The sequence below is a fragment of the Nicotiana attenuata genome, chromosome 1 (genome assembly GCF_001879085.1).
Source record: "Nicotiana attenuata strain UT chromosome 1, NIATTr2, whole genome shotgun sequence".
Lineage (NCBI taxonomy): Eukaryota > Viridiplantae > Streptophyta > Magnoliopsida > Solanales > Solanaceae > Nicotiana > Nicotiana attenuata.
Window position 1 is genome coordinate 16,656,945 of NC_031989.1, and position 9,750 is coordinate 16,666,694.

Genomic DNA, 9,750 nt, shown 5'->3' on the forward strand with positions numbered 1-9,750 from the left:
ATACTGTAAAGACCTGCTACCCGTACTAATAGCTGTTGTTAGCTGACTCGAAAACCCTAGGACCTGTAGCAAAAAAAATGCACAGAGTGTAGCATCAGCACAACCGACCCCATGTGCTGGTAAGTGTCTAGCCTAACCCCGGTGAAGTACTTGAAATTCGTCTAAGTATGAAAAATGATGGTTGCAGATGTGGGAAATGTGAACTGGGGTTCGCAATTGCGAACCCCGACCTGCTACTTTGGGAATTGCAGACAAAAGTTTGCATTTGCGAACCATTGGCATATTTGGGGACTTCGCATTTGCGAACAGAAGCGCCGCATTTGCGAAAGTCCCAGCTTTCGCATTTGCGATGCTATGATCGTATTTGCGATGCTATGATCGCATTTGCGATCCCTGTGCAATGTGAGCACCTTCGCATTTGCGAAGGATTTCTTCGCATTTGCGAGCGCGCCTTCATAAAACATCAATTTTCCATTTTAAATCCGAAACACGTCAAACGACGTCCGATTTCAACCAAACTTTACCGAAAGCGCTTAAACCATATATAAGACTTGTACCGGGCGCCGGAACCAAAATACAGGCCCGATACCACAGTGTTTTAATCAAATTTCATTTCCAGTTTCCTTGATAATTTCAGAAAAACAATTTTACTCAAAAATTCATTTCTCGGGCTTGGAACATAGGAATTCGATTCCGGGCATACGCCCGAGTCCCATATTTTTCTACGGACCCTCCAGGACCGTCAAATCACGGGTCCGGATCCGTTTACCCAAAATGTTGACCGAAGTTAAATATATTCATATTAATATCAAAATATAGCATTTTTCACACGGAATTCATATTTAAGCTTTCCGGCTACGCGTCCAAACTATGCACGCAAATCGAGGCAACTCTGAATGAGGTTTTCGAGGCCTCGGAAGCACGGAATGAATGAGAAAATAGGTAATGACCCCTTTGGGTCGTCATACCAAGTTGTATGGTACAGACTTGGTACAGGATGCCTTGGATAAGGTGAAGTTGATTCAGGAGAGGCTTCGTACAGCTCAGTCCAGATAGAAGAGTTACGCAGATCAGAAGGCGCGTGATGTATCATTTATGGTTGGCGAGAAGGTTCTCTTGAAAGTCTCGCCCATGAAGGGCATTATGAGGTTAGGGAAGAAGGGCAAGTTGAGTCCAAGGTTTATTGGCCCCATTGAGGTGTTGAGGAGAGTTGGGGAGGTTGCCTATGAGCTTGCATTACCCCCCAGCTTGGCGGGAGTTCATCCGATTTTTCATGTGTCGATGCTTCGGAAGTATCATGCCGACTTTTCCCATGTGTTAGACTTGACTACTATTCAGCTGGATGGGAGCTTGGGTTATGAGGAGCAGCCAGTTGCCATTATTGATAGGCAGGATCGCCAGTTGATATCCAAGAGGATTTCTGCAGTAAAGGTCTAGTGGAGGGGCCAACCAGTCTAGGAGGCGACCTGGGAGTCCGAAGAGGAAATGCGGAGCAGATATCCCCATTTATTCAGCAGCCCAGGTACTTTTCTATGTCTGTTCGAGGACGAACGTTTGTTTAAGAGGTGGAGAAAGTAACGACCCGCCTGGTCATTTTGCCTTTTTGAACCCTGCTCCCTTAAATAAAACTTTCCGTGCTTGCTTTAGCTAATTTACGACTTGCTGGGATGGCTGGTTCGGGATTTGGAAGAGTTTTTGGGTGAAATATGCTCATTTGATTCCTTAGGATTTCTTAAAAGGCTAAGTTTGACTTTGGTCAACATTTTGAGCAAACGGACCCGGATTCGTGATTTGACGATCCCGGGGGGTCCGTAGAAAAATATAGGATCTGGGCGTATGCTCGGAATCGAATTCCGAGGTCCCTAGCCCGAATATTGATTTTTTGTCAGAAATTGTTAATATAGAGTTTTAAGGATTTAAAGAAACTAATTAATGATTGATTTCCTAGGTATCGGGCTCGTATTTTGGTTTCGAGGCCCGGTACAGGTCCGAAATATCATTTAAGACTTGCCTGTAAAATTTGGTGTCAATCTGAGTAGTTTTAGGGCGTTTTGGCCCGTTGGAAGAAAATTAAGAACTTGAAGTTCATAAGTTTGATTCATTTGGTTTTAGGGGTGAATTCTAGATTTAGCGTTGTTTCAGGTGTTCCGAAGGTTCGAGTAGGTCCGCCGCGTGATTTCAGACTTGTCGGTATGTTCGGGTGGGGCCCGGGAGCCCCGAGCGTCAATCGGACGAGGCTCGAGTGAAGTGGAAATTTTGAAAGAGGGCTGAACAACTGCTGTTTCTGTTATAACTGCATCTGCGGTTCTTGGACCGCAGATGCGGGACCGCAAATGCGGCGCTCCCATCGTAGAAGCGGCCCAGGGCGACCAGGCCATTTTCACAGATGCTGCTCCCAAGCCGCAGAAGCGGCGCCGCAGATGCAGCCCAGAGACCGCAGATGCGGTCCCAGCATTCCCTCCCTGTTTCGCAGATGCGGTCCCCTGTGATCCAGTGAGGTTCATTAAAGACGGGCTCTAAGTCATTTTTATGACATTTTCACTCCTCCTTTGAGCGATTTAGGAGCTTTTGAGAGAAGGTCATCACTAGCATTGTGAGGTAAGTTTATTCCACCCATCCTTAGTTTAATACTTCTATATTAGGTAGATTAAACACTAGAACTTAGGAAAAATCAAAGGGTTAGAGCTAAACCTAGGGTTTTAATAAAACTTAGATTAAACCACGAAATTTGTTATGAAATGAATTGAAAACCATATATTATTGATCCTTAGGTTGTAGAGAACAACTTCCTTCGAAAAATCTCGGAATCCGGGTACGTGAGCCCGGGGTCGGAAATTAGAAAACTTGTGATAATGAGTGGGAAATTTCGTAAATAGCTAGAATTCGGTCTTGTGAGTCTATGTTAACTAGTTCTTACTCCATTTAACTAGTTTGGGATTGCTCGGCTCCGAATTGAGGGCTTGGACTTGTTCTTGGCAATTGGAAGTGCACTTTGGAGCGAGGTGAGTCTCCTTTCTAACCTTATATGAGGGAATTGTCCCCATAGGTATAATAATTGAGTAATTTGTTGTTAAATGCGGTTCTACGTATGCTCTAGGTGACGAGAGTCCGTGCGTAGCTACTATTATGTTAATTGTCCGGGTAGTTTAGGGCCCGTATCATGCTGTATTGTAATCGTTTCCATATTTTATTGCTAATGTGATCACTTAGGATATGCTAGAGACTTGGAAAAGAGGTAAGCAATGGTATACCTTCATTGGACACTTGTATGAATTACTTTGGAAATAAATGTGCATTCATGTGCTTCCTTGAATTAAATTGATATTTGTGGATCGGGCCGATCGCCTTGGTAGAAATAGATACATCTATGGTTCGCGCCATTCAACCCTCTGGCAGTGCACAGTTATTTTTCATTTGGATCGGGCCGTCGACCTCGGTATAACGTGGGCATGACATATATATGTGTGAAATCCTACCCATGGCTCATTTTGTTAAATATTAAAATGTGTACGGTTAACTGCCAAATTGCTAGTGACATGACTTATTATCTCTAGTTGCATATTGTTGATTAATTGTGATTATCATGCCTAGCAGAACATCTTTTTATATTATTTGACCCTAGTAAGTGTCAAGTCGACTTCTTGTCTCTACTTCTTCGAGATTAGACGGGATACTTACTGGGTACATACTGTTTATATACTCATACTACGCTTCTTTACTTAGTTGTACAGTGTCTGAGGCAGGTATATCTGACTATCAGTTCGGTGCGCGCCCTTGATTCATACTCCGAGACTTCCACGGTGAGCTGCTCCTTCCCTGTGGCGTTCGGCAGCTTGATGGAGTCTTTTTCCTACTTTTGTTGTCTATTCTATTTCGGACAGTAGGATAGTTTATTATTTTGTACATTCTACTAGTTGCCCATTACTTGTGACACCTGGTCTTGGCACACACATTAGTAGACGGTATCATTTTTTTGGGGTTGTATAACTTTATGACTTTAAACACCATTTTGATACATTATTGATCGCTTCTGGTCTTAACTTTAATCTGAGAACCCGTTATATTTATTTTCGAGTAAAAGTAAAATGAGAACTTAATTGTATTATTCCGCGTTGGCTGGCCTGACAATGGTGTGGGGCGCCATCATGACCTATTGTAGAAAAGGGGTCGTGACATTCCAGTCTCGGTCCAGATCGTTTTTCTTTTCAAGTTCCATCATCAATCTTGGATTTTGATTCTATCTTACAGCTGCTATGTTAGAGATTTGATTCGGATATTCTTATTAAATACAAAAGATCTGATTCTTTCCTATCTTTTGAGTATTAAATTCCTTTTTAGTAATTTTCTTCGCTCTTGTTTGTGAATGTTGGAATTTAAATGATGTATGATTGAAGTAACTGATTCATGAGTTCAATTTTAATACAATATTTTAGTTCTTTAGTTGGTTGGTTTCCATGTTAAGTAGTTAAATCAATTGGGATTAAACTTTTGAATTCTGTGAAGTAATGACGTGATACGGGTCTAGTTTAGTCATGAAAACTAACATGTTATGTTTTATTGATAAAACTATGATTCTGCTCATAAGTGGAGTAAGAGATTTATTAGCTTTTGTTGATGAGCCTATATGAATTTTGTTGGGTCTGATTGAGATAAGCGCAAGTGTATTTCTGTTAATTTGTCAACCTGTCACAATAATCTCAAACCTTAGGAAAAGTAATCAATTCATGAGTCATTCATAGCTTTGCTTTAGGCGCGATAATAAATTGTCGTGGCCATGGGTACGGTTCCCGTGGCATGGTCACGATACATAAATCCCATTCGGGTGTGCATTTCATGTGACCCGACCATAACTTCGAACAATAATAAAAATAAACACGTTGTAGATCGTGGGTACGGTTCCCGTGACATAAATCGCAACGTGTACAAAAACAAACAGGTGCACGACAATCGTGACTTGTTCCAGAAAAATAAATCCATAAAAAATTAAAAGCGGTTAAAGTTAAAAAATGCACAATAGGTTTTGGACATGTAATAAATCAGATAATTAGGCCAATTATTAATAGTTAAGCAACCGTGCTAGAACCACGGAACCCGGGAATTCCTAACACCTTCTTCCGGGTTAACAGAATTCCTTACCCAGATTTCTGTGTTTGCAGACCATAAATAGAGTCAATTTTCCTCGATTCGGAATTTTGAACCAGTGACTTGGGACACCATACATTATCCCAAGTGGCGACTCTGAATTTGAATATAAACAATCCCGTTTCGATTATTGTCACTTTAATTGGAAAAACTCCCTATCCCCTTGGAAAAAAGGAGGTGTGATAGCTCTGGCGACTCTCCTGGGGAAAAGAACTCACAATCTCTGGTTCAGGGTTCAGAATTCGAGCTTAGATAACTTTTATACTTGGCTTTTATTTACTATCTGGTTTTTATTGCATGTTTGAGACTAATGTGATAAATGCCGCTTTTTACCGCTTTTGATATTGCTTGAACTGTGTATAAACTGTTACGAAACCCTCTTCTCTCTGAGACTTCTAAATCTTCTGGAAAGTGCACGTTGGTGTGACTTCTTTTCTGTTAGAGTCATACCCTAATTTAGAACGAGGATCGGATCATTTACAAAGCCAGATGGCCTTTTGGTTAGTGGGACGTTGCCCCCCCCCCCCCCTCCCGGCTCGAGTTGTCCGCTCGGGTAAGCCAGGTCTAGAACAATACACTCAGGTTTTTAAACCTAGAACAACATAGCCTCATGCCGGATCCCTAGTAGGAACGCTTGTTTGCAACACGTGCATTTGACTTTGTGGACTCAACACAGGGGTTGGGTCCGTCTAGGACAGGTGTATCCGAAATTAAAAGACCATCCTGATGCATTTTACGTGCTATTTGTGCATTTATTTGTTTCAGCTTGCATGTTGACAAGCTTTTAGATTACGGACGAAAATCAAAGGAAAACCAAGATTGAGGTAGGAGAGAGAAAATCATCCGTTTCCAAAAAATGGTGTTCAAAATATTCCGAAACCCTGCCGAAATTTTAAAAAACAGGGAAAGGTCATTCAAAAATAAGTTATACTTTCTTGTTGCGTCAAAACTGACCGGACTACGCAGGTCTGATTCTCACCGGATGTGAGATACGTAGGCAAACCTCATCGGTTCCGGCCCACAATTTTCAAAAATCCAAAAAAATATTTTCCTTTACTTCATTCTTTATAAAGGTCTTTCTTTGAGACCCCAATTTTCAAAAGATCCAAAAATATTTTCCTTTGCTTCCTTCTTTAGAAAAGTCTTTCTTTGAGACCTCAATTTTTTTAAAAAAAAATCCAAAAATATTTTCTTTTAATTTCGTCAAAAAATCCAAAAAAATATTTTCATTCTTGTTTAGAAGTTTTTCTTTCGGAAATTGAAAAGAAAATTCAAGATTCAAAAATATTTTCTTTAGAAGTCTTTCTTTCATAATTTTAACATAAAAGCACAAAAACCCAAAGATATTTTCTTTCTCCTTTAGAAGTTCTTCTTTTGAAATTCCGGAAAAAAAATTGAAATCAAAAAATATTTTCCTTCTTCTTTATAAGTCTTTCTTTCCAAAATTACAAAAAAAAAAAAAAGATTTAGTTTATTTCCTTTATTCCTAATCCTCCCGAACAACGCAAGAACTGATTCATGTTCCCACATGATACGTAGGCAACCCACATCAGGTTCGATCAACCAAAAAAAATGAAAAAAAATGAAAAACAAAAATGAAAAATGATGATAATAATAAGGACCGACTGAGTCCATTCTAACATTTTTTTATTTTGAATTATGAAGAAAGTTGATGTGGTCGGTTTGTGGTAAGCTAACAGCACAAAATCCAAAGGAAAAAATGACAACTGACATCGAAGCTGTTGCAAGCAGTCATGAGACTCAGGGTCAGAGGGTTCAACAAGAGTTTACTGTGGTTGAGGAAAATAGAGTACTGAATGAAACAATGTTTGAAATGTGTCAAGCATGGGCCAATGGAGAAGCACCGCCCTTTTCTTCTCATGGTTTCCCAGAGTTCACACCCATCTCGACTACTGTCATTCAGGTCTCATTGTCTGATCAATCCTATCCACCTGGGTTCAGTCCTTATCCCAACTGTATGACTACAGCTGGAACTTCTGTTGCATGCTCTCAAAGTTTGCCATTGACAACCAATCAGACAACCACTACTGTTATGCCCGTCTTCACCATCCCATAGCCGACGATGGTGCAGAGGAACACTCATGAGTCACAATTTGCTAGCCAGCAAGAGCAGTACCACTCGTACTTGTTTGATCTTTCTGCAAACACTGAGACGCCTGCCCGAAATATGGCACAGGAAGAAATGACCCAAAGACTGAAAAGCTTAGAACAAGTTAAAAAACATGCAGGGGTTGGCAAGTCAGAAGAGTATTGCCTTCAAGGATCTATGTATGTTCCCCGATGTTAGTTTGCCACTTGGTTTCAAGATCCCCAAATTTGAAAAGTATGATGGACATGGAGACCCAATAGCCCACCTGAAAAGATATTGCAACCAACTATGAGGTACGGGAGGAAATGAAGAATTACTGATGGCTTATTTTGGGGAAAGCCTTACGGGGGTAGCCTCTGAATGGTTTATTGATCAAGACACCTCTCACTAGCATGTCTGGGATGACATTGCCCGGGCCTTTGCCAGGCAATTCCAATATAACATCGATATCGCCCCAGACCGCAATTCCCTTTCAAACCTGAAGAAGAAACCAACTGAAAGTTTCAGGGAATATGCCATTAAATGGAGAGAGCAAGCAGCTAGAGTTAAGCCACCCATGGATGACCACGAGCTAATCAATGTCTTCCTTCAGGCTCAAGAGCCAGATTATTTTCAGAACATGATGTCCGTAGTGGGCAAATCCTTCGCGGAAGCAATCAAAATGGGGGAAATGGTTGAGAATGGCCTTAAGACAAGCACAATTGTAAGTCAAGAAGTTCTTAAAGCCACAACTCAGGCTGCCCAAATTGAATCTGATAATATTAGTAACACAAATGAGAAGAATGAAGAAACCATGATGACATCAGGATCGAGAAAAGGTCCCAGGAGAACATCTCGAAGGTATGAGCAGCCTCATCAGGTTTTCGATAATTCCACTGAGCACTACTATCCACCTCAGAACTTACAATACTTTGTTGCTCCACCTCAGTATGTTGTCCAGCCACCAAATCACCCAAGAAGGCGAGCACGAGCATCACAAAACCTCCACCAGCCTCCACAAAATTTTCAAGTGACCTGTAACCCACATCCAAGCCAGAGGTATAAAAGGGAACAAAGGTTGAAAGATAATTTTACACCAATAGGAGACTCATATGCAAGCTTGTTTGAGAAATTAAAGCATTATGACATGATTGCACCTATTCCTCCAAATCATGTGGACCCCCGTGCAAGAGCTTTGACCCTTCTAAAAGGTGAAAATACCATTCCAATGACCAGGGGAATAATGTTGAAAGTTGTCGGGGTTTGAAAAGAGAAATAGAAAGAATGATCCAAGAAAAACTGATTGTGATCCAAGACAGTGACACGCAGAATATCACGCAGAATCCTTTACCTACACATGATGATGCACACTTTGTGGGGATGATGCCTGGTGACATGGAATATGAGAATCCTCTCGGGGACTTGCCGACTGAAATTGGAGAAGGCCATGATGATTCTGATGAGCAAATTTGTGGCTAAATGTCAAGCTTAGCAATTGAAAAGTCATTCTCTCCTCACAAGGAAGAAATCTTGGTAGCTTGTTTTGATATTTTTTCTATTATCTTGGTTATTTCAGGGTAGTGATCCAGATTTTATTTGTTTTATTGAGTCTACCCTTCTATCCCTCTATTCTGTTTGTATGAGTCATGTTTGTCTATTTTGTTGCTATTTTTATTATCCGGGTAATTTTAGGGTTGTAACTCGGATTTTAGGTAGTTTGTTTAGTTGTCAAACCCTTCCATCCTTATTAAATAAAATACAGTTTTTCCTTTCGTATCATTTTGTGCTTAGTTTCTTCCTCGCTAGTTTTAATGATATGACATGCATGCGGAATTTTTGGCCAGATCTTAGAAAACTGATTTAGTCTTGAATTGGATAAATGAAAAAGAACCACTTTTGAAGATGAAAAAAGACATGAAACATTTGGAAAATAAGCATGAGCCAAGTTTAAATGGAACCAAAGCAGTTATGATCATAGAAGTTAAGGATCTCTACCTTTTGAATCATTGAGAACACCGGGCTTAAGGAGGATCGGATGGGTTGAAGTTTGTTTGGAACTAATAGATAGAAAGTGTGTTTCAATAGAAGGTGTATTCCAGACAACTTGAAATGGATCAGTTAGTGGCAAAATGCATCTTCCACATGAAGACAAAATCCAAGAAAAGTCACCCAAATTGACAAGGTTCATTCACATCGAGGAAAGTATTGCTCATACAGCTTTACACTAAAAAAGACCCAAGAAAATAGGCATGTTCATCAATGATGTGATCGCGAAGGGATACTATAATTGGTGTTCTCGAGGCTGGGAGGCCCTTTTTCTGCTATCCAAACACTTTATACCCTTTGTTACCCCTTTTGAGCCTGTGTTATTTTCTTTGACCACCCTCTTTTGGAATCAAGTTTAGAGTCAAGAGTCAAAAAAAAAAGTCCATGTCCCAAGAGTACAAACTGGGGCAATTCTTAGAAAGTTCAAGTGAAAAAAAATGAAGAAGAAATGAACTATCGAAGGTCCATGCCCT

The 9,750-nt window shown here is 40.5% G+C and overlaps 1 pseudogene; it reads left to right on the plus strand.

Moving 5' to 3' along the window:
• The window catches only part of LOC109233413, a 22,497-nt pseudogene extending 15,278 nt beyond the window's left edge, over positions 1-7,219 (plus strand).